At 44.3% G+C, this 25159-nt stretch overlaps 1 pseudogene; it reads left to right on the forward strand.

Annotated features, from left to right (window-relative positions):
- Nucleotides 1-573: 573 nt before the first annotated feature.
- Nucleotides 574-3719, forward strand: LOC116598094 (annotated as a pseudogene).
- The last annotated feature ends 21440 nt before the right edge of the window (nt 3720-25159 follow it).

A 25159-nucleotide genomic window follows, 5' to 3' on the forward strand; every position in this document is an offset into this window, starting at 1 on the left:
AATCCTGCATCCGTGGAATAGCAGACTCAATATTTGGACCAGATAGACTAGATACAGAGTCTGAACTCTAATCTACAGAATTCAGGGGCATGCCAGTAAGTGTTCTAACAAGCCCTCCCGGGGCAGGGAGGTTGCTGGGGGCCTTTACTGGTAGCTGGTGCTGATTTCATGAAATAGTGCCACGTGGTAACAGTAGCTTAACTGTGTTTTGCAGTATTTACTTCAGATTGCTCCCCGCCACACACAAGCAGCTGAAGACCTCCCATGCTCTCCCCCTTAGGCCTGCCCTCACCAGGGACAGCCTCTCTCACCGGTCATTGTTTGTACTGAACCCCTTAGGTATGTACCTTACAGAATGTGTACTGTCCTGTACTCACGTCCTGTATTTTCCTGTTAGGGTGGAAACATCAGGATGGGATCTCTGGGTGTTATTTAGAAGTGTAACCATGTGGAATAACGAGCTCACTGGACCCAGACTTCTCAGGGTGCGCCGTGGTGTGCTAGCATCTGGGACAGGAAACAGTGTTGTCCCTAGCTGTTACATTTGCACATCTTCCAGCTCAAGACGGCCCAGCGTGGAGGGGTGAGGCCATGCAAGAAAGTGGAGATCCTGACAGCACCCTTTTTTCGTCTGTGGCTACTTTGCACTTTTCCGTGCTCCTGCTCGTGCAGGATAAGCAGGGAGCCCCCCTTACACCACTTTCCGGCCTTCACCCTGCTCAGTACGCCAGAGGTTCATTAATTACTTGCACTGTATTAACCAGAGTCCCCTTGCCCTGTTGGCTTTTGCAGACGGAAGAGGCCATTAGGTGAAGACAGGGCGGGAAGGAAGCGGTCAGGGTGTTTGTTCCCCCCCCCCCCCCCCCCCCCCCCCCCCCGTTCCCCTGCCGGACCGTGGCCTGGGGCTGCGCTGGGCCATCCCCCTCCTCCACAGTCGGTTCTGGTGGTTTCAGTTCTGCACTCAGCCCGGACGGGAAGCAGGTGAGCGGGCGATCATCTGAAGAAGCACGAGGAAGCTCCGCGAGGGCGGAGAGCGAGGAGCCTTTACGACGTCACAGAGCCGTGGCGCGTGCTGACGTCATCGCGCATAGCCGTCACAGAGCCGTGGCGCGCACTGACGTCATTGCGCGTAGCCGTGTTCGTGTCTCACACGGTGCCAAGGCGGGTGAGCGCGGCGGTGAAGGTAGGGTGAGGGGGAGTCGGGTCCCCGCCGCTGCGTCCTGGCGCTGTGCTGTCCCGCTTGCTCCCAGTTACCGTTCCGAGGGGTTCATCTCTGCTTTACGCTGGCTGCGGCCTGCGTTTGCGCGCGGAGCGATGAGCCGCACGCGCCCTGTAGGACCCCTCGGAGCTCGGCCTCGCCTGCCGGTGCCGACCTCTCGGGCTCAGGAGCCACTCCTCGCCTCGCCTTCTTGGCAGGGATGTCTCGCTCGAGCAGCTCGTGCAGCGGCTCCGTCTCCGCCCGGCAGCCTCCAGCCTCGTCAGCGCCCTCCCCGCCGGCCTCTGCGTGCGCCGTCGGTTTCCCGGGGCGGCCCTCAAGTGTGCAGGAACTCAGACCGGGAGCAGCGCGGGGAAACTGCCTCCGGGGGGTTCTGGGTGGGCCGGCGCTTCTCTTGGACGGAGAGGCTCGTAGCTTCCTTGCGGATGGGAATGGACACCCGGGACTTAACGTTTGCTCACGTTCTCACGAGTGCTGATTGGGCGCGCTGAGGGCTGTGGCGTGGCGTCACTGGCCATGGTGGGGTTACAGAGCCTGGGCGGGTCGGGGAGGCGGCTGTTTTGGACATGCACTCGCGAAGCAGGAGGGATTGAAAGCAAGGGTGAGGTTAGGGCGAGCCGTGGAAAACTTTAGGCAGCATTGGGGGGAAAATCTTCTGTTTCGTGGTGGCAGAAGCAGCTCCTCCTGTCCGAGGGAAGTGGTCTTACCCCCGCTGCCCCAGGCCCCCAACACAGAAGGTTTCAAGGACTTCCCCTAAGACAGTTCTGTCATGAGGGATAACAGCGATGCTCGGGATGCAGGACAGTCACCCATATTTATTTCCTGGAACATTACAGGCTGCCGACACCCCCAAACAATACAGGATCCAGGCCAAGGGAAGGTGCCTGTGCAGAAGAGTTGCAGGAGATCACTTCACACTGGGAGGAGTCTGGGGAGCAAGTGTGGGACTGGGTTCTAGGACTGTTAAACCAAGAGGGATGATCTAAGGTGCACCAGACATTGACATAGATGTACTCCCACAGGAAATGTGCGAACCTGGGGATGGTGGCAGTAGTGACCAGATGACTGCCTCCAGTCGAGGAGGTTGAAGTGTCCGAACCTCTCTGGCGTGCTGTGAAGGTAAGACTCCGAAGTCGGAGGGAGATGGGAATGTGGATCTTTTCCCACACATCTGCTCCTTTACCATAAACCAGGTGGCTTACAGGAGTGGAAGCATACTCTTTCACAGTTCTGGAGGCCAGAAATCCAAAAATTGGCTTCTCTGGGCTGAGACGAAGGGGTTAGCAGAGCTGTCCTTCCTCTGGAGACTCAGGGCTTCAGGGACAGTCTCCTCCTCGCCTCGGGTAGCTCTGGGTGCCTGCCATCTTCCCTTGGCTTGAGTCCACATCCCTCCAGCCTGTGTCCATGGACCACTACCTCCCCTTTTGTCAAATCTCCCTTTGCCTCTCTTTTAGAAGGATACTTGGGATTCCATTGAGGGCTCAGCCAGATAATCCAGGATTCAAAATCCTTACATAAATCCCAAGGATGGGACCCAGATCCCAGGTATTAGGATTTGATTTCTCTGATGGCCATTATCCAGCCTCCTACAAGATGTCCTTTAATAGGGAAATGGTTATCGGTGCTAGCTGCATACCATGGGATTCTAACCAATGAGCGATGAAAAGGAACACACTATTGATACACATTACAACCTGAACGAATCTCCAGAGAATGATGCTGACGGGGAAAAAGCAAATCCTGGAAGGTTGCGTGCCATATGATTCTATGTGTATAACATTCTTGAGAGGACAGTATTCGAGAAATGGCGAGCAGACAAGCGAGAGCCAGGTGGGAAGGTGGTGGGGATGGCCGTTGTCAGAGGACTTCCGGGATCCCAGTGGAGATGCCGATGTTGTTTCTTGAGTGTGTCACTATCAAAGTCCTGACGGTGACAGTTCTGTGGGCAGAGAGGACGGAGGATTCTGCAGTGTTTGGCAGCCCCACTCTCAGCAACCTCACACCCGCCCACCTACAGCTGTTCGCACAGCTCTGGCTTGGGTCCTGTCCCTGCAGTGCAGCCTCGTGCTAACCGTGGCACTGGTAAGCCACCTCCGCCCTCTCTCCCTCGGCAGAAGCATGGCTCCAGCCGTTCCCCCCTTTTTTCTGATGGGGGCCATCCTCTGCGGTGGGTCGCTGTTTCGCTTGCCTGAGGGAAACGGTGAACTTCCACCTGCCACCACCCTTGTACTCATTTTACCTTGTAGCACTGTTTGCACCTGGTGCCTGCGGATCCTTTCGTCATCCTCTTAAATCCGAGTCTGGGCAGGGATTCTCTCCCGCTTGCTTACCCGTAAGAGGGGCTTCTTCCCTTGTTTATGAATGATATTCACATCATAAAGCTCACAGTGACGTCTCAAGCTCTGATTTAACTCATTGACACCATTTTACAGACATGGTAATTATTCCCTTTCTTTTTAAAAGATTTTATTTCTCTATTTGAGAGACTGCAAGCAGAGGGAGAAGCAGACAGATGCCCCACTGAGCAGGGAGCCCAACGCAGGACTCGATCCCAGGACACTGAGATCATGACGTGAGCCCGAGGCAGACGCTTACCAGAAGGAGCCACCCAGGCGCCCCTATTCCCTTCTTGAAAAGACACTTTTTCCCTACGTGGCTGGAAGGACGTGGCTGGTTACTCTTTCCTCCTCCCATGCCCAGGGCCATGGCTTACCGACATCTCTATTGCTTCCTCCTCATCTTCATAAATTGTAGGAGAGCCCCAGTCTTGGTCCTGGCACCTTGTCTGACTTCCAGCCATACCTACTCCTGTAAGAGCTCAGCTCCGACTTCTCACCTAGACCTGCTGGGGCCTCCAAGGCTGGGTGGGTCTTTTGCCCATAGCTCTTAATGTCTCCAGACTCACAGCTCCACCAGCGTACTGCACACGTCCTCCCCATCCTCTGGAGCCTGCTCCCCACCCCCCCCCCCCCACCCCGCCCCAATCTCCTCTCCTCTCAGCAGACCCTTGTTCCCTCTGCGGCAGTCACTGTGCCCCCTCCTTGTTCTCTGAGCATGCTGGGCACACTCCCGCTTCAGGGCTTTGCACTCGCATCACCTCTGTCTGGAATATTCTCCCACATAGCCACGACTCCTCATTCCCATCCTGCCTTTGCTCAGACATCACCTGATGAGCAGGGCCTTTCCCAACTGCAATATCTGACTGAAAATGGCTCTTTGACCTTCCCCAACAGCTGACCTCGCCTCCCAGATTTCATTTCTCCTTGGTACTTCGCATCCCCCGTTTTCTTCCTTGCTTCCTGTCTGTCTGGTGCTGCGGTCCCTGCCAGGCTGTCGGCGTCCTGGCGTTCAAGGACCACACCAGCTCCGGTCACTGCTCTGTCCCTGGCGTCCTGCAACCGTGCCTGGCTAATTGGAAGGCTCAGAAACCATTTGCTGAGGAGTCGATGTTGGGATTTTGTATTCATTTGCAGAGCAGCCATAATAAAGTCCTGTAGACTGGGTGACTTCAGCAACAGTTTATTTTCTCACAGCTTAGATCGAGGTGTGGGCAGGGTGGAGTTCTGGCTTGGGGACCACCTCCTTCTCGCCCCTCATACGCTCTTCCTTCTGTGTGCCGGTGCCTACTCTCCTCTCGGAAGGACGCCGCTTATATTGGATTCAAACCACCCCAGTGACTCATTTGACCTTCACCAGGCCTGTTAGGATCGATATCCAAACACAGTCACCAGGGCATCTAGGATTTCAATGTATGAGTTTTGTGGGCATATTCATTCCATAACAGGTTTCTCTGTGGTACCTGTGTAGGCACTTCTCAGATGTGTTTTTTTCCTGCTTCCTTTGCCCCCCGTTATGTTCCCATCCAGTGCTAATCCCATTTGCTCTTATCCCAAGTTGTAACTATACTCTATGTAATAGTGCTTGTCTCTTCCCTCTACCTCCAGATTCTCGGTTCCTGGCCTTGTGCTAACACTTGAATTACAAGGGTGCCTGGGTGGCTCAGTTGTTAAGCATCTGCCTTTGGCGCAGGTCATTTCTGGGGTCCTGGGATCGAGCCCTGCATTAGGGTCCTTGCTCAGCGGGAAGCCTGCTTCTCCCTCTCCCCCTGCGGTGTTCCCTCTCTCACTGTCTCTTTCTCAAATAATAAATAAAATCCTAAAAATAAAAAGCGAAAAAACAAAAAACAAAAGCACTTGAATTACATTCTTAGCTTGAACATCAGGACCTCCCTCTAAGCTAAGTATGATTCCTCTCATTTCGAGAATATAAAACCTGAGGCTCAAAAGAGAGTAAGTCATGTTTCTGAGGTCACAGGCCTAGTAAATGGGGTCATTCTGGTTTTAACTTGGCTCTCCTGGGCTCAAAAGCCCACTTCCTTTCCTGCCACACAGTCTTCCACCTTATATCTTAGAAGCAGTGGTACCTTTAAAGTTGGTGTCACATTTCAGGAAATGGGAGTAAATTTAGAATCTGAGTAATTATACCCACAGGTTGAATTTGAATCTCCTGTCTTTTTTTTTTTTTTTTTTTTAACTGCTGCAGTTTCTGTTATCCTTAATGATTATCTAAATTTATTCTTTCCTTTGCGAAATTTAGCAACTAAGAATACTAAGAAAGTTTGTTTCCTATTTAAGAGGTCAGAATTACACAATGAATTCATAATGTCAAGGCAATAGCTGTTATTTTATTCTAAAATATAGAGGAAAAGGTCATTGCTTTTGTTATAAGGGTTTAATATGTGTTCTTGATAACATGCCAGAGCTCTCAGTGAAAAACCATCGTAGGCTTTGAAAGTCAGTTATTTATAGTTAGGAGAATATCGTTCTCTATTTCAGTGCAGCTGATTGTTGAAAACAGAAATTAAAAATTCTTCTCCACAGATACTTGTATTTTAGAATGAGCTTTGCTTTGAAAAGTATATCATGTTTGCGTTAAAAAGTTTATTTCCACTGCATACAAGTTGTGCAGTCATGAAATTGACAGGGACGTGGGTGTCAGTTCTTTTCGTCTTGATCTGCAGATGGCAACACGCCCGGTCCCCGTGTGGCTCCTCAGACCTGATGAGCTCCCGTCTTCGCTTGGTGCTTCCAGAACGCTGCTCTGAGCTCATGGATGTTGATCGAGTGACTACGTCGGGGTTGTTTTAAACTGACATCAGGGCACAAAGATGGCTTTTAAGTTGTGTATGAGGAAGCTGTTGGTTCTCTCTTTCTGCATCTGCATTGCTCCTAAACATAGAAGACCAGATCCTCTTAGCCAAACAAATTTTGTTCAAAGCAAATGCAGCTTACGAAGGAGCTAAAGGCTTAGATAATAAATCAATACTTTTGGAGTCTGATGTTGATTTAGGGACTTAAAATCAGCCTAGGATAAACCTGTAGACAGTAACATAACTGTAATGACAGATAACTAACACAGAGAAACAGCCTGAATCTTCCAAGCATAAACTACTTTTGGTTCCCTAGAAACCCCTCATATGTTAAGTCGACCATTAAGTTGAATGAAAGCATTTATCTTATACTTAGGTGGAAGAGATGAGCATACTATCTTAGCTAGTAAAGTTTGGTATATATCTTTGTTGTAGACCTATTTTTCTTTAGTGATCAAATAATTAATTTGAGGTCTATCTTTTATTCGGGTATTCAGGGTTAAGATAAGTAACCTGAAGGAAATGAATTAAGACCACTTTAGAACTGAGCTAGACTAGAAAAGCCAGATCCTAGAGTCATGATAAAGATAGTTTGAAACTTCCTTTTCCTCAGTAAAAAAGAGGACAATTCCTGGATGGCAGTCATCGTGTGGAAGAGAGTTTCTGGGGTTCCCTCCAAAAATGGCATGTGATTTTGAGTCAGCCGTACAGCCTCAGTGAATCTACTTTCATAGAAATGGTCGTTCCAATTTCAGTACAGTTGTCGCTTGGAATAGTCTGCAGCGCTGACATCCTTTCAGCTTTTAGGCATGATGAATTTACTGAAGAGAAAACATGTTTACCTCCTTCTGAAACCTACTCACATTTGTGTTTAGAATGATCATTAAAAACAGTATTTCTAAAAATGGTTGATAAATTATAAGTCAAGATAAATTTTTTGTGAAGTTATCAAATAGAAAGTGTTCCCAAAGTAGTTATTTTACAATTTACAGGAAAATCAGTCTTCTGTGCCCTTAGTGTGTTTATGTTATATCCTATTCATTTGTGTTTCATACTATTTGTGGGTGTGTGGGGGTGTGTGTGTGGAAAATGTGAAGTATTTGGTCATTTAAAAGCTTCAGTAATTTAGAAAAAGTCAACCAGAAACAAACGCAATACACTTCTGTCCAAAATAATCATGCAGATTTTCCATCATGAGAAATAGTTGATTTATTTCACATGAATTTTCTTTCCTTTCCTTTTTAACAAGCCACATCATAGAAGATTTTTCTTTCAGATAACCTTGAGGCAGATTTGTCAGAGGACATGGCCCATATCTTTGAGGAACCTAGGAAGTTAAGAAAGCCACTCAGATAAAAAGTTTACTGGGGACTCATGATGGGTTTGGATTTTTCAACAACGTTGTGTCAAGAAAGCTTTTGTTTACCAGGTTTGTTTTATAGAGTGCACCATATTTTCTGGTTCTAAGAAGGAGTTTTAGCTACCACCAAGTCAGTATTTTCCAATAAAAACTTTGAGCCCGACATATTCATACCTACCAGAATTTTCTCTCTGGCAGACCAAATTAAATACTGCCATTGCCCTGCTTGAAAAGCAGGATTAGATCCCTCTGATCTTGTAGGTTCAAGTATAAAATCCTTCACAGGGCATCCAGCACTCCAGTCCCAGCCCCTCTGGGTCTTCCTTCCTCGGCTCTCCCCACCACACTGCTGCTGAGCCACACCAGGTCCTCACGGCTCACCACAACCTCCAACTTTTCACTCTCTGCCGCTTCTGTTCCTGCCCTTTCCAGCTTCTCAGTCTCAGTTCCACTTGCAACCACTGCTGTCGAATGGGCTCTGGAGCTGCTCTGCAGTCATACCGCGTTTCTTGGGTCCACTCCCTGGGATGACTGTTCCACACCTCTCTCCGCCCCCCGCTCAGTTTACATCAGCCTCCATCCTTATTCTCAGCGGATTCCTTTGTTCCCTATTGCACTGAAAAAAATCCTTTTGAGGAGACCTTCCCCAGCTACCCCATGCTCCCTCTATCACATCCACCCATCGTGCTGCACTGTTCCCCTTAGCTCTCCTGCTGCTAGAGAGGGATTGTCCATGCCCCTGCCTGAGGCCAGCCCCTCCCGCCTTGTATTAGATTCAGTTAGATTCATAAGATTCAATTCCTTCCCCCTTACTTTGGTATTTCTTACCTCCTGGGCATGTCCATATCCCCTCTTTACTACCGCATCCCCCAAAGCATAGAAACGTGTTATGGCTCTTCCCATAAGAAGAAAATCCCTCTTTTGAGATCCCGTCGGTCACCCTTAGATACCATCCCATGTTTTTGTTCTCCTTTTCTGTCAGAACTGGAGACAAATTCATTATTTCCAGTTTCTCTCATCCATGGCCTCTAGAAGCTTCAAATCAGTCTTCTTTTTTTCAAAGATAACAAAGACCATTTTGCTCCCTGTTTTGGGGGACAGTACTAGCCTTCATTCTTTATTCATAGTCTTTGTCTTACTTGACCTGTCAACACATTTAGCTCAGTGCGGATGCTCTCTGTTGGGGACTGACTGTTTGGGTCCTTCCCTCAATTTATATGTTAAAATTCTACTCCCCTCAATGTGATGATATCAGCAGGTGGGACATTATTAGATGTGTTCCTGAGGGTGCGGTCCTTATGGATGCGATTAGTGCCCTTGGAAGAAGAGACAAGAAAGAGCTTGCCTCCTTTTTCTGCTTGCCACATAAGGACACAAGAAGAAATCGGTACCCCAGAAGAGAGCTCTCCCCAGAATCTGCCCATGCTGCTCCCTGATCTCAGACTTCCAGACTCCAGAACTGTGAGAAATAAATTTGTGTTTTTTAGGCCCCCATACCACCGACGGTATTCTGTCAGATTAGCCATAACTGATCAGTTGATGTGGCTTCCTCTGTTGGCTTGCAGGATTCCCCATCAGTTGGTCTCCTCTCCCATACTGTCCATGTTCACTCAGTCTCTCTGCTGGGTCCTGTTGTCTCCCCAAACCCTAAATGTTGGAAGCTCCCAGGTCTCAGTCCTCTCATCTCTTCTTTTCTCTGTTACCACTCTCTGAAGTACATTTTTCACTGATGATTCCCACATCTCCCTCTGCAGCCCAGCCCTCCCCCTGAACTCATCTATTTCTCTACTTGACATCTTCTCTTGTAGGTCCTCCCGTCATCTTAAATACATTATATTTGAAATCAAAACCTTCACCCTCTAGAAACTGATTCCACTGTCATCTCTCCATAGTAAATATAAGTTTTGTTTTTCCAGGTGTTTGGTTTAAAAATCTTAGAGTTCTTTGGACTCCCTACTTTGTTTTCTACCCTACCCTCATATCCAGTCTGTCAGCAGGTGCTGTTGGCCTTACCTTAAAAATACTTCAAGTCGGGCTGCTTTTCATCATTTCTGAAATTACCACCCTGGGCCAAGCTACCATCATTCTTCACCAAGAACATTGCAGCAGCCTTCTCATTGATACCCTACTTTCTCCCTCTTTAACTTAGTTTGTTTTTAACACGAAACCAAAATCGTCCTTTAAAAACTGAAGTCTGATTATGTTACTCTTCCACTCAAAACTCTGCATTGTCTTCCAACTCGCCCAAACTAAAACCCAAAGTCATTACCACGGCTCAGGAGATCTTATCTGCCCACCCCTGGATACCTCTTTTTTTTTTTTTTTTTTAAAGATTTTATTTATTTATTTGACAGAGAGAAATTACAAGTACACTGAGAGGCAGGCAGAGAGAAAGAGAGAAGGAAGCAGGCTCCCTGCTGAGCAGAGAGCCCGATGCGGGACTCGATCCCAGGACCCTGAGATCATGACCTGAGCCGAAGGCAGCGGCTTAACCCACTGAGCCACCCAGGCGCCCCTGGATACCTCTTTGATCATATTTTCTACTGGTTTCTTCTTCCCTTGCTCCACACCACCTGTATTACCTCTTTGCTGTTCTTCAAATCCACCAAGTTTTTAATCTCAGAAACTTTGCAAGAAACTTGGCAAGCGTTTCCCAGGTGTACACATGGATCACTTCCTTCCCTCCTCCTGGCCCTTGAGCAAATACTGTCTTACCAGTAAGGCTTTCCCTGACCGCCCTGACTAAAAGTACACCTGTCCTAACTTCTATTTCCCATACTCATCCTGAGCTCATATATCATTTTGCTTCTGTTTTTGTCAATTATCTCCTCCTCTCTTCATTAAGGATTAGTTCCCTGAGGGCGGAGATTGTGGTATGTTCTGTGAATGGCTATATCCCTGTTGCTTTGAACTGGACCCCACTAAATGCTTGTTGGAAGATTGAACACCTTCATACCTTTACCTTAAGTCTTTCCTCTGAGATGTCTTGAATATTGTTTGCTTAGCAGTTTTAAGAAAATCTTTTTGTGACACAACATTCTGTCAGAGAGATTTTCCTCTCTTAGGAAAATAATAATCATCCCTCTCAGAGTGTGCTTACTCTGATCTAAATGCTTTACCTACATTATTGCTTTATTTTACAGATAAGTTGACACAGGAGGTTTAAAATTACACAGGTAATAAGTGGTGGAGCCAGGATATTTTAACCTCTAGGGGTCTGGCTGTAAAGGCTGTGCTTTTAATCATAGTGCTGTGCTGCTTAGAGACAGAAGTTGTGTTAAGTAGAAAAGGTGGATAGAGACTTTGATTTGACTTATGGAAGCCAGCTCCCCTTCATGGTGGAGACAGTGTTGACTGGGTTTGGGTAAAGGAGTATGTGGACCTTCCAGGAAGAAAGAACTGAGTTATGATTTCATATTCTGGTACACTGTCGTGTTGGAGAGAGAGGAGGACTCTTACTGTCACAGTGAGAGCCTGGGCCAGAAGTAGCTAAGTTGTGCCAAGAAGCAAAGAGAGTGGTCTGCTTCCATGATGCAGCAAACCTTGCAGCTCGTGCTAACCTGGCCAGGTTGCTCTCCCGTCAGCACCTGGACAGGTGACCTGAACAACTGGCTCAGGAAAGCTTGCAAAACTGGGCCTATGAGGGCAAGATATCATCTCAGTTGAACTGTATAACCTTCCTCATAGAGCCTTTGGAGAATGTTTCCTGTGCAGAGCTGTGGCCACCTCCAGTCTTCTCTTCAGTTCTTGCCATTATTCCTAAAAAGCTTCCCCTCACAGCTGGAAGCCCCTGAGATGACAGGCACTTTCCAACCTGGCTTGACACCCCCACACTGGGGCTGCCATGTGCCTTGTGAATGTGCATAGGTGAGGGGGTGACAGCGTTGATCCTCGGCGGCCAGGCCCCTTCTCTGAGCGCAGTGCTGGGGACTAGGTTCTTCCGTCCTCCAAGACTCTTACAGCTGTGCTGAGATGCTGCCGTACTCCTTAGAATAGCTGCTGAACCCCAAGTACCATGCTTCCAACATAGCCTGCTAATGCCACTTTTTAAATACCAGTTGCCGGGATGCCTGCGTGGCTCAGTCAGTCAAGCGTCTGCCTTCGGCTCAGGTCATGGTCCCAGGGTCCTGGGACCCAGCCCCACATCAGGCTCCTTGCTCAGCAGGGAGCCTGCTTCTCTCCCTCTCTCTGCCTGCCTCTCTGCCGGCTTGTGCTCTCTCTCTCTGTCAAATAAATAAGACTTTAAATAAATAAATACATTACACTTTAAATAAATACATTCGTACATACATACATACATACCAGTTGCCATGAACTAGTGGGCAAACTGGGTTAGGACAAAACAAAAACCCACTGTTGCTTTGATATATGAAAGAGGAAAGGGTTTGAGAGATGTGGAATGAGTGAACTTCCTCTTGCACCCGATGGTTGGTAACTCAGGCATGGCACAGGTAGGGGCCCATTAAGTGCACTCAAACCTGAAAGAGAGGTGACCAGACATGTTTCAGAATCCATCACTAATATTCCCTTATTGACTTCCTTCAGGATAAATGTTAAACCACTGTGATAGCATTTCCTGGCCTTGATCGTAATTTGTATGTTGTTACTCATTAGTTGATACCTCTGTCTCCCCACTAGCCAGTAAATTCCTCAGCCATCTCTTGCTAGTCTACTTGTCCTTAGACTTAGTTGTGCCTGGCTTAGTAGGACTCTTTTTTTTTTTTTTTAATTAATTTGACAGAGATCACAAGTAGAGAGGCAGGCAGAGAGAGAGAGAGAGAGAAGCAGGCTCTGCACTGAGCAGAGAGCCCGATGCGGGGCTCGATCCCAGGACCCTGAGATCATGACCTGAGCCGAAAGCCGAGGCTTTAACCCACTGAGCCACCCAGGCGCCCCGCTTAGTAGGACTCTTAATATATGCTTCATAATTGATCTACTTATTGAATGAGTACATGGGTGGACAAATAATAATTTCTCTTTTTAGATTATGTTATTGCTACTGGTTATATATTTTAACAAAAACTTTATCAAGAAATGGTGTTATAGGTCAGGAAAGGACAGGTGTTGGCGAGGATGCGGAGAAAGGGGAACCCTCCTACACTGTTGGTGGGGATGCCAGCTGGTGCAGCCACTCTGGAAAAGAGCATGGAGGTTCCTCAAAAAGTTGAAAACAGAGCTACCCTATGACCCAGCAATTGCACTACTGGGTATTTACCCCAAAGACACAGATGTAGTGATGTGAAGAGACACCTGCACCCCAATGTTTATAGCAGCAATGTCCACAATAGCCAAACTATGGAAAGAACCTAGATGTCCATCAACAGATGAATGGATAAAGATATATATATATATATATATATATATATATATATCTAGTGGAATACTATGCAGCCATCAGGAGAAACAGAATCATGCCATTAGAAATGACATGGATGGAACTAGAGGGTATTATGCTGAGTGGAATAAGTCAATCAGAGGAAGGCAATTATCATATGATCTTTCTGATATGAGGAATTTGAGAAACAAGGCAGGGGATCGTAGGGGAAGAGAGAAAAAAAATGAAACGATGAAACCAGAAAGGAAGACAAACCATAAGAAACTCTTAATCTCAGGAAACAAACTGAGGGTTGCTGGAGGGACGTGGGGTGGGGGGGATGGGGTCAATGGGCGATGGACATCAGGGAGGGCATGTGTTGTGATGAGTGCTGTGAATTATGTAAGACTGATGATTCACAGACCTGTACCCCTAGGACAAATAATACATTATATGTTAATAAAAAGAGGAAAGACAAAAATAAATAAATAAGATGTAAATTTTAAAAAAAGTTCCAACTTAAGGGAACCAGACAAATGCGAAAAATACAAGAGAAAAGGAGACAAAGGCACTTCTCCTGTGTCCATGACTAGTGTGTACAGGGATGGAGAATAAGTGTCAAGTGACTTTAATTTGTCAGAAGAATTTTATGGTCTCTTGTCTCAAAGAAATAAAAGTCTGGACTGATGGTTTTTATTGAAAAGGATTTGTAGCAGATATTTGGGACAATCTTCAGAAACATGTTTAAAAAGATGCATCCTTTACACAAAGTAGATACGTCATATATAAATATATATATATTTTTTTCTTTTTTTTTTAAAGCAATTGAAGTGATTTTATGAAACAGAACAGAGCCCGTTATAGTCTCATTTTTGCAACTGACTTGGAACAAGGAGGTTGACTTCTTAGTCTGTTCTGGCTCTTATATTCTACAGTTTTATGAATTTATACCCACATATAAACTATGCATCTGTTTCCTAGTGAAATTAGTGAAGACAAGTAAAAACACCCAGACCTCTCCAAGCAGAGCCTACTTCTCTGGCAAGAAAAGAGGGGAAGGAATTCTTTCTGTTAGGCTCTATTGGAGATGAACTATTTTGCCCTTGTGGCCCTAATCTCAGAAAAAGCTATTGTTTGAACATTTGACTCATGATAGATAGAAATAGAAACCCATATACTTTCTGTTGCAAATGGATCTAATTCTGTCACCTTCAGAAAACCTCATAGATTGTGGAAAAGTTGCATGAGACAACAAAGAAATTGTAACATGACCTATTGTCTGATCTGGAGGGACTTAGGGCTCCATTGCTAAGGGAATAAAATAATATCTTAGTAAACTGACATGTATGAGGATCTGTAAATTCCTCTTCATTGTTAAAAACTTGCTGAAAACCCCATAATAGCTTTCCTTTGATTGTTAAGAAAAATTCTCCAACACATGTGAAATTAGTACTGTGTGGGACTTATTGCCACAACATCTTACATTGATTCACTTACTGATGTTAATTACCCCATAGGGAAGTCTATGTACATATTCTGAAACTGCTGCTGTTAGGACTGATCAGATTCTCAGGCCCGTAGTTTGCTTCCTGAAGCAAATGGGCGGCTGCTTGTGTGGAGAGCAGAGCACAGGTGTGATGTAATCAATAGGGCTTAGAGTCCTAATCAGATAAACCAGTGAATGTTTGGGTTATTTGTCACCTGAAGTCATTTTCAAAGCAAGAATGTGTTTTGCAGTAATACGATTTGGGGTTCAGAAAGTCATGTATAAATGGGTCCTTAGGTTTGCATTAGAAAAGAAACTCTCCAGTTCTAAGAACTGTCAGGAAGGAAGGAGAACAGTCCCAGCCCCCAGGAACAGTACCTGGGCCTCTGAGGATAAGCCAAGGGGAGAGAAGAGGTGTGTTTGGACTTGAGGAAACATCTGGGGAGCTTGGGAAGGCGCACCTGCAGCAGACAGGGCAAACCAGCTTGGCCAGGTATACTCACGTGCTATCACAGTTGCATTTGAATGATCAACCAGTGCAGCCCATTGTCCCATATTTGAGATGGGGGACCCCTGCTGAGGCTCCCAGTACTGTAACAGTATGGCAGTCTAGGGAGGCTGCCATGGCCCACCTCTCACTATGGATCACGTGCTATGCCGCGGAGAGCACTCAGTCCCATAACACCTGGGAAAGCTGTTATCTACCCAGGTTTGCAATGGAATGTCCCGCAGGATGGGTGACAACCAAGACAAGTTCCTAAAGCCTTTAGTCTCCCTGTCCTCATGGCCATAAAGCACTGACAGCCCCTGGTACTCAGGAGGCTGGGGCCTTAGCTTGGGTGAAAGCCCTTGCAACGGACCCGGACTCTTGCAGACGCAGCAGATAAAGTGCTTTGGAAGAGCAGCTACTGTAGCTGCCTAATGGATGGAACAGCATATGGCCAAGGTTTGCCCTTGAAATGCAGTGACTTGGGTAACGCAGTAGCAGCACGTCCGTGTGGTTTGTTTTGGCGTAGTGTTTTGAGTTTTCTCTATATCAGATCATTTTATTTGCAAATAGGCAATTTTAATTTTTCCTTTCCGATTTGGATGTCTTTTATTTCTTTTTCTTGCCTGAGTGCTCTGGTAGGACTTTCAGTACCATGTTGAATAGAAGTGGAGAGAGTGGGCACCCTTGTCTTGCTCCTGATCTTGTAGAAAAAGCCTTCAGCTTTTACTGTTGAGTTTGATATTAGCTGTGGGCTTGTCATATGTGTCCTTTATTATGTTGAAGTAAATTACTTTTATATCTGATTTATTGAGGGTTTTGAATTTTAAATTCTTTGGGATCCATAATTATATGATTTTTATCTTTCATTCTATTACAATGGTATATCACATTTATTGATTTGTGTATGTTGAACCATCTTTGCATCCCTGGACTATATCTCCACTTGAAGATGTTATATGATCCTTTTGATGTGTTATTGAATTCACATCATTTTAATTAGAATTTTTGCATCTGTGTTCATTAGGAATATTAGCCTATAATTTTCTGTTCTTGTAGTGGCCTTGTCTGGCTTTAGTGTAAGGGTAGTGCTGAATATCCCGTCCTTTTCTTTTTTTCTTTCTTCCTTTTTTTTTTTTGGAAGACATTGTAAAGAGTTGATATTAATTCTTGTTTAAATGTTAGGTAGATTTTGCCAGTGAAGCCATCTGGTTCTGGGCTTTTCTTTGTTGGGAGGTTTTTTTTATTAGTGATTTAATCTTCTTAGCCATTATTGGTCTGTTCAGATTTTCTTTCTTTTTTCTTTTTCTTTTTTTTTTTATTAACATATAATGTACTATTTGCCCCAGGGGTACAGGTCTGTGAATCATCAGTCTTACATAATTCACAGCACTCATGTTAGCACATATCCTCCCCAATGTCCATAACCCAGCCACCCTATCCCTACCCCCCCACCCCCCAAGCAACCCTTAGTTTATTTCCTGAGATTGAGAGTCTCTAATGGTTTGTCTCCCTTCCTATCTCATCTTGTTTCATTTTTTTTCCTTCCCTACCTCCCATGACCCCCTGCCCTGCCTCTCAACTTGCTCATATCAGGGAGATCATATGATAATTGTTCTTCTCTGATTGACTTATTTTGCTCAGCATAATACCCTATAGTTCCATCCATGTCATTGCAAATGGCAAGATTTCATTTCTCTTGATGGCTGCATAGTATTCCATTGTGTGTGTGTGTGTGTGTGTGTATCACATCTTCTTTATCCATTCATCTATTGATGGACTTCTAGGCTGTTTCCATAGTTTGACTATTATGGACATTGCTGCTATAAACATTCAGGTACAATGTTCAGATTTTCTCTTTCTTCATGATTGGTAGGTTACATGTTTCTGGGTTGTATGTTTATCTATTTCCTCTAGCTTGTCCAACAGACTCAATTCTTTTTTTTTTTTTTTGGAAAAGATTTCATTTATTTATTTACTAGAGAGAGAGAGTGTGTGAGCATGTGAGAGGGGGGAGAGAGAGAAGCAGGCTCCCCACTCCACAGGGAGCCTGACATGGGGCTCTGACCTGAGCCAAAGGTAGCTGCTTAACTGACTGAGCCACCCAGGCACTCCTTAAATTTATTTATTTATTTTAGAAAGAGAGAGAGCTTGAGTGATTAACAGGGAGGGGCAGAGAGAGGGAGAGAGAGAATCTCAAGCCAACTCCTCATTGATCACAGAGCCTGATGCAGGGCTCAAGCTCAGGACCCTGAGTTCATAACCTGAGATGAAATTAGGAGTCAGTTGTTTAACTGACTTGAATCACCCAGGTGCCCCTTGCCCAAGTCATGAGAAAGTGTTATTTGTCAGGCTAGAAGAAGGGAGAGGTCAGCATGAAGCAGCTGCAAAGGTACAGAGAGAGGAAACTGCTTGAACATTGGCTGCCTGTGTTGGGTGTAGGTGGATTAGGTAGAGGAGTAGTAGCTTCTAAGGTTCACAGTTTGGCTGCAAGGAAGGCCACAGTGGGTTGTGAATGGTGGGTAGGGTCATGGTCATCTACAGTTTATTAGGGTAAGTGATTTGAGTTTTAGTCTATAGATTATTAGAAGCCATTGGAAGGATTTTAAGCAGTGAATGACTTTGATGGTGAATAAACAGTGTATTATTGCTTAAAAGTATCCCCTCCAGCTTTGCCTGAGTCCCCTCTGACTCAAAAGGGGAGATTTAATGAAACTCTTCAATCAGGTGCTTCCTCCTTTCAGTGTACTCATTTGTTATTGGCAAATAGGTGAATTTCAAAATAGCTTATGTCTTAAAAAAGGAGATGAGCTTCTTTATTGACAGATCTACTCTCTCACTGTCAGATTACATGGAACTGACCCGGTTACCTGTTTATTGTTTTTTCCAGTTTGGGACTGAATGCTCCTTGGGCACTTCTGTGGCTCAATATAAATCTTTAGGAGTATTTACAGATCTCATAAATCTTAACGAGGCTGACTTAGAGATGAAAAAGTTCAATTAAAATGTTTGAAAATAAAAAACCATCTCCCTGCCCAAAGATTAATGCTAATCCAAACAAAGCATCCAGCTCAGCTTTGTGTAACCCGAAAGATTAGAGAAAGACACTGGTTACACGTTCCTGCTCAAACCTCAAGACTTTTTCTGTTGTTTGTTTATCTAATTAATTAATTGACTCATTGATTGATTTTATCCTAATATTGAAAACCCAATATGAACTATAGGGACCCTGTAAAATTAAACATAACCATGGGTATTGTTGTTTTATCTGATTTGCATTAGGCTCATTTAGTTGGTTTATTTTTGTACAATATTCTTGTAAAGCCAGCCCAGCATTTATCAGCTTTATGTGCAGAAACCCTATGAGGAACAATTCAGAAGTCATTTCTCCTTTGCTGGATTCACTGCTTTAAACACCACGTGTAGCTGAACCTGCTTAACAAAGTGTACGCTTCAAAAAGAAATTCTGTATGTGCAATGCAAAGCCAGAGGACAAAGACAAAGAAAAACCTGGGCCCGGTCCAAGTGCTGGCTCCCAGACTAAGTCCCATGCGAAGAAGAGTTGCTGAGAGCGCTCTTTGGGCTAAAGCCTGCGTCCCTTCTGCGATTGGGGAGGGAGGATTTGAGAAGTAAAAGTACAGTCTGGTGTCAGGGTGGTTAAGAAGAGAAATAGACAAAACTCTTAGTGAATGAAGTATTTATTTGGCAGTCCGAAGACACCACCGGTGTGGTTTGCAACCCTTGAGCTGACTGAAGAGGCTCGAAATCTGACCTGTACACTGCAAACCAACTATAAACCAGAGGTTTAGAAGTTATATGTTTTTTTTTTTTTAATTTATTTATTTGTGAGAGAGAGAGAGAGCAAGCACGCGCGCACAGGTAGGCAGAGTGGCAGGCAGAGGCAGAGGGAGAAGCAGGCTCCCTGCCGAGTAAGGAGCCCGATGTGAGACTCGATCCCAGGACGCTGGGATCACGACCCGAGCTGAAGGCAGCCGCTCAACTGACTGAGCCACCCAGACGTCCCAGAAATTATATGTTTTTGAGTAAACATCTGAGTGTTTGCTTAGAGATAAACTTGAGATAGAGGCTTTCGTTGGACTCTATGCTTTGTTCCATTAAACAAAATATTTGTATGCATTTGAAAGAGTTGATTAATGAGTTACATGTTTTGCATAAAAAGTTGGATTTGTTGTTGAGAAGAGACTATCTTTTTCCTCCCTAATATTCACCAAGGATGATATCTATCAGTTTGGCAGACATATTAAGATTCTTTCCTTTGCAAGTGTCAGAAATGTAACTCTATCTAGATAGTTAACACAGGAAAACATGAGCTCCTGTATTAACCTGGGAAGGTGATGGGAGCTGACATCGGTTCTGTACCTACTATGTGTGTGGTAAAAGCCTATATTCTAGAATCAGATGGTCTGAGTCCCAATCCTGGCTTTGATGCTTTGATGCTTCTTAGCAGTTATGACTTGGGCCTCAGTTTTCTTATTTATGAAAGGAAGACAATAATGGCAGAAACGCTATAATGTGGCAAGAATTTTGTGAAATACTAGGTATAAAGTGCTTAGAACAGTGTTACCATTTCCTTAATCCTGACCATCTCCAATGAAGAAGGCATTGTTTTACAAAGGAATTGAACAGACTTAGAAAACCTGATTTGCTCGGAGCCACCCCGCTAGCCGAGATGGGGCGGTCTTTCTACCTCTCCATGTTGGCTTCTGATCACTGATAAACATGCTTTGAGAAGATTAGTCTGGTGTAGGCTTATAAAATGAGTGAGAAAGGAGGACAGAAAGCATCCCATTGAGAAAGTACAGCAAAAGTCCATCTCAGAAGTCATGAGGCTCTGAGTTTGAATAGCAGAAGCTGGAACACATAGGACAGAACCGATCTGGAAGATCCCATGAGTTAGGTGGACTTAGCCCTGGGTTGTACCAGAAAGGAAAGAGGAATTGAAGTTGAGTGTGACAAGAACAGATGCCCAGCAGCTGGCCCAGTCCCCGGTGCCTGGTGCATGACAGATGCTCGATTAGGTTTTGTTTTTTGTTTTTCTGTGAATAAATAAATAAGCATGAGACCTGGAGTCTCTGGGAGAATTGTGTTGAAGGGAAATTCAGAGAACAAGCAGGTTTGGGAGGGAGGCTGATGAGTTTCATTTTCGGGGCACTCCTTTGGAGAAGACAGTTGATATTAGGGGACCCCCTAAACAGCTGGGAATGGAACAGCAGGTGGATTTCAGATCCAGAGACAGAGACTTCCGAGTCTTCTCGGGGAATGGGAATTATGGAGCTGTATGATAAATGGAGAGTTCCAGTGGAGAAAATACCCACGAGAGAAGAATGTCAAAGGCAGGCCAATTAGGCAAGACTGATGAAGAGAAGCCTGATGGGTGGGTGGTCCAGGAGCAGCCCGAGAGAGTGAGGTGAGCCAGACAGCACTCGGAGCTCAGGGAAGCCCGTGTGCCCAGCAGCCCCTGTGGAGGGCCACGTGGCATGGGGTGGACAGCGTCCACAAGAACTGAAGATGAGGGCCATTAACCGGAGCTGTTTCAACAAAATAATGGGAAAGGAAGCTAGATCTAGATGTCACTGGGTAGAGGTGTGCGTAGATGAGGTTTCTCAGCTGGTGGGGTTCTCTCGTTCCCTCTGGCCCAGATGCTGATAAATGTACCATCTTTCCAGCCTGTACTTACTCAGAGGTGAGACTACTGTCGCCCCCAGGAATACACTTTGTTTTTGAGAAGTGCTTGGCTCCAGTTCTTATTTTGTGTGTCACTCTAATGAGGCTAGATGGAGCTTGAACTGGCCCCTGTAGGTCCTCTGGGCCTACCCTGGCCCTTTTCAAACTGCAGAGTCATCCTCCCGGTTAAATGACGTTATGTCTTCTACTATCTGAGAAGGGCCAGAAAGAAAACAGAGAAGCCCACAAGGCAGGCGGGGAGATGTTCATAATATTTTTACCTCTCCTGTCAAGTGTTCATTTTCTTTCTTCTTTATTTGTTTAATATATAATGTATTATTTGCCCCAGGTGTACAGGTCTGTGAATCACCAGTCTTACACATTTCACAGCACTTACCATAGCACATAATCTCCGCCACTCCATAACCCCACCACTCCATCCCTCCCCACCCCGGCAACCCTCAATTTGTTTCATGAGATTAAGAGTCTCTTATGGTTTGTCTCCCTCCCGATCCCATCACGTTTCATTTTTTTCCCTCCCTACCCCCCCAACCCCTGACCCTGCCTCTCAAATTGCTCATATCAGAGAACATATGATAATTGTCTTTCTTGAATTCACTTATTTTGCTTAGCATAATACCCTCTAGTTCCATACATATAATTGCAAATGGCAAGATTTCATTTCTTTTGATGGCTGCATAGTAGTCCATTGTGTGTGTGTGTATGTATGTATGTGTGTGTGTGTGTGTGTGTGTGTGTGTGTGTATATATATATATATATATACCACATCTTCTTTATCCATTCATCTGTTGATGGACATCTAGGTTCTTCCCATAGTTTGGCTGTTGTGAACATTGCTGCCATAAACATTCAGGTACACTTCAGATCACTACATTTGTATCTTTAGGGTAAATACCCAGTAGTGTGATTGCTGGGTCATAGGGTAGCTCTATTTTCAACTTTATGAGGAACCTCCATGCTGTTTTTCAGAGTGGCTGCACCAGCTTGCTTTCCCACCAACAGTGTAGGAGGGTTCCCCTTTCTCTGCATCCTCGCCAACATCTTTCATTTCCTGACTTGTTAATTTTAGCCATTCTGACTGGTGTGAGGTGGGATCTCACTGTCGTTTTGATTTGTATTTCCCTGATGCCCAGTGATGCAGAGCACTTTTTCATGTGTCTTTTGGCCATTTGGATGTCTTTTTTCCTGAAGTGTCTGTTTATGTCGTCTGCCCATTTTTTGATTGGATTATTTGTTCTTTGGGTGTTGAGTTTGATAAGTTCTTTCTAGATTTTGGATACTAGACCTTTATCTGATACGTCATTTGCGAATATCTTCTCCCATTCTATCAGTTTTCTTTTGGTTTTGTTGACTGTTTCCTTTACTGTGCAAAAGTTTTTGATCTTGATGAATTCCCAATAGTTCATTTTTGCCCTTGCTTCCCTTGCCTTTGGCAGTGTCTCTAGGAAGAAGTTGGTGCGGCTGAGGTTGAAGAGCTTGCTGCCTGTTTACTCCTCAAGGATTTTGATGGATTCCTGTCTCACATTGAGTTCTTTCACCCATTTTGAGTCCATTTTTGTGTGTGGTGTAAGGAGGTGGTCTTTTTTCATTCGTCTGCATGTCTTCAATTTTTTCAACACCATTTGTTGAAGAGATCATCTTTTTTCCATTGGGCATTCTTTCCTGCTTTGTCAAAGATGAGTTGACCATGGAGTTGAGTGTCTATTTGTGGGCTCTCTATTCTGTTCCATTGATCTTTGTGTCTGTTTTTCTGCCAGTACCATATTGTCTTGATGATTACAGCTTTGTAATAGAGCTTGGAGTGGGAATTTCGATGCCACTACCTTTGGCTTTCGTTTTCAACATTCCTCTAGCTATTCAGGGTCTTTTCTGATTCCATATAAATTTTAGGATTATTTCTTTCATTTTTTTGAGGAAAATGGATGGTATTTTGATAGGATTACATTAAATGTGTAGATTGCTTTGGTAGCATAGACATTTCATGATATTTGTTCTTCCAATCCATGAGCATGGGACCTTTTCCCATTTCTTTATATCTTCCTCAGTTTCTTTCATGAGTACTTTATAGTTTCCTGAGTACAGATTTTTGGCCTCTTTGGTTAGGGTTATTCCTAAGTATCTTGTAGTTTTGGGTGCAATTGTAAATGGGATTGACTCCTTAATTTCTCTTTCTTTTGTTTTGCTGTTGGTGAATGGAAATGCACCTGATTTCTGTGCATTGATTTTATATCTTGACACTTTGCTGAATTCTTGTATGAGTTCTAGCAGTTTTGGAGTGGAATCTTTTGGGTTTTCCACCTAGAGTATCCTATCATCTGCAAAGAGTGAGAGTTTGACTTCTTTGCTTATTTGGATACCTTTTATTTCTTTTTGTTGTCTGATTGCCGAGGCTAGGACTTCTGGTACTATGTTGAATAGCAGTGGTGATAATGAACCTCCCTGCCCTGTTCCTGACCTTAGCGGAAAAGCTCTCAGTTTTTCCCCATTGAGAATGATATTTGCTGAGGGCTTTTTGTAGATGGCTTTGATGATATTGAGGTATATACCCCTTATGCCTATGCTGTGAAGAGATTTGATCAAGAAAGGATGCTGTACTTTGTCAAATGCTTTTTCAGCATCTATTGCAAGTATCATATGGTTCTTGTTCTTTCTTTTATTAATATATTGTATTGATTTGTGGATGTTGAACCAACCTTGTAGCCGAGGAATAAATCCCACTTGGTTGTGGTGAATAATCCTTTTAATGTACTGTTGGATCCTCTTGGCTAGTATTTTGGTGAGCATTTTTGCATCTGTGTTCATCAAGGATATTGATTAGGGTCTGTAATTCTCCTTTTTGTTGGTGTCTTTGTCTGGTTTTGGGATTAAGGTAATGCTGGCCTCATAAAATGAATTTGGAAAATTTTCTTCCATTTCTATTTTTTTGGAATAGTTTCAAGAGAGTAGGTATTAATTCTTTAAATGTTTGGTAGATTCCCTCCGGGAGGCTGTCTGGCCCTGGGCTCTTGTTTGTTTTGGGATATTTTTGATGACTGCTTCAATCTCCTTACTGGTTATGGGTCTGTTCAGGTTTTCTATTTCTTCCTGGTTCAGTTTTGGTAGTTCATATGTCTCTAGGAATGCATCCATTTCTTCCAGATTGTCAAATTTGCTGGTATGTAGTTGCTTAAAATATGTTCTTATAATTGTTTGTCTTTCTTTGGTGTCGGTTGTGATCTCTCCTCTTCCCTTCATGATTTTATTAATTTTTAAATAAAATTCTCTCTCTCTCTTTGTTTTGAAAAGTCTGGTTAGGGGTTTATCAATCTTACTAAATCTTGCAAAGAACCAGCTCCTAGTTTTGTTGATTTGTTGTACTGTTCTTTTGTTTTCTATCCCATTGATTTCTGCTCTGATTTTTTTTTTAAGATTTTATTTATTTATTTGACAGAGAGAGATCACAAGTAGGCAGAGAGGCAGGCAGAGACAGAGAAGGGGAAGCAGGCTCCCCACTGAGCAGAGAGTCTGATATGGGGCTTGATCCCAGGACCCTGAGATCATGAACTGAGCTGAAAGCAGAGGCTCAAAACACTGAGCCACCCAGGCCCCCTCTACTCTGATCTTTATTACTTCTTTTCTCCTACTGGGATTAGGCTTTCTTTGCTGCCCTTTCTCCAGCTTCTTTAGGTGTGCAGGGTTAGGTGTGTACTTGAGCACTCTCTTGTTTCTTGAGAAAGGCTTGCATCTCTCTATACTTTCAGGACCGCCTTTGCTGTGTCCCAAAGATTTTGAACAGTTGTGTTTGCATTCTCATTTGTTTCCATGAATTTTTTCAATTCTTTAATTTCCTGGTTGTCCCATTTATTCTTTAGTAGGATGCTCTTTAGCCTCCATGTATTTAAGTTCTTTCCTACTTTCCTTTTGTGATTGAGTTCTAGCTTCAGAACATTGTGGTCTGAAAATATGCAGGGAATGATCCCAATCTTTTGGTACTGGTTTAGACCTGATTTGTGACTGAGAATGTGATCTATTCTGGAGAATGTTACATGTGCACTAGAGAAGAGTGTGTATTCTGTTGCTTTGGGATGGAGTGTTCTGAATATATCTGTGATGTCCATTTGGTCCAGTGTGTCATTTAAAACCTATATTATATTTCCTTGTTGATCTTTTGCTCAGATGATCTGTCCATTTCAGTTAAAGTCCCCTACTATTATTGTATTATTGTCGATGTGTTTCTTTGATTTCATTATTAATTGGTTTATATAGTTGGCTGCTCCCATGTTAGGAGCATAGATATTTAAAATTGTTAGATCTTCTTGTTGGACAGGCCCTTTAAGTATGATACAGTGACCTTTCTCATCTCTTATTATAGTCTTTATCTTAAGATCTAATTGATCTCATATAAAGCTTGCCACCCCAGCTTTCTTTTGATGTCCATTAGCATGGTAAATTGTCTTCCAC

The sequence above is a fragment of the Mustela erminea genome, chromosome 9 (assembly GCF_009829155.1).
Source record: "Mustela erminea isolate mMusErm1 chromosome 9, mMusErm1.Pri, whole genome shotgun sequence".
Taxonomy (NCBI): domain Eukaryota; kingdom Metazoa; phylum Chordata; class Mammalia; order Carnivora; family Mustelidae; genus Mustela; species Mustela erminea.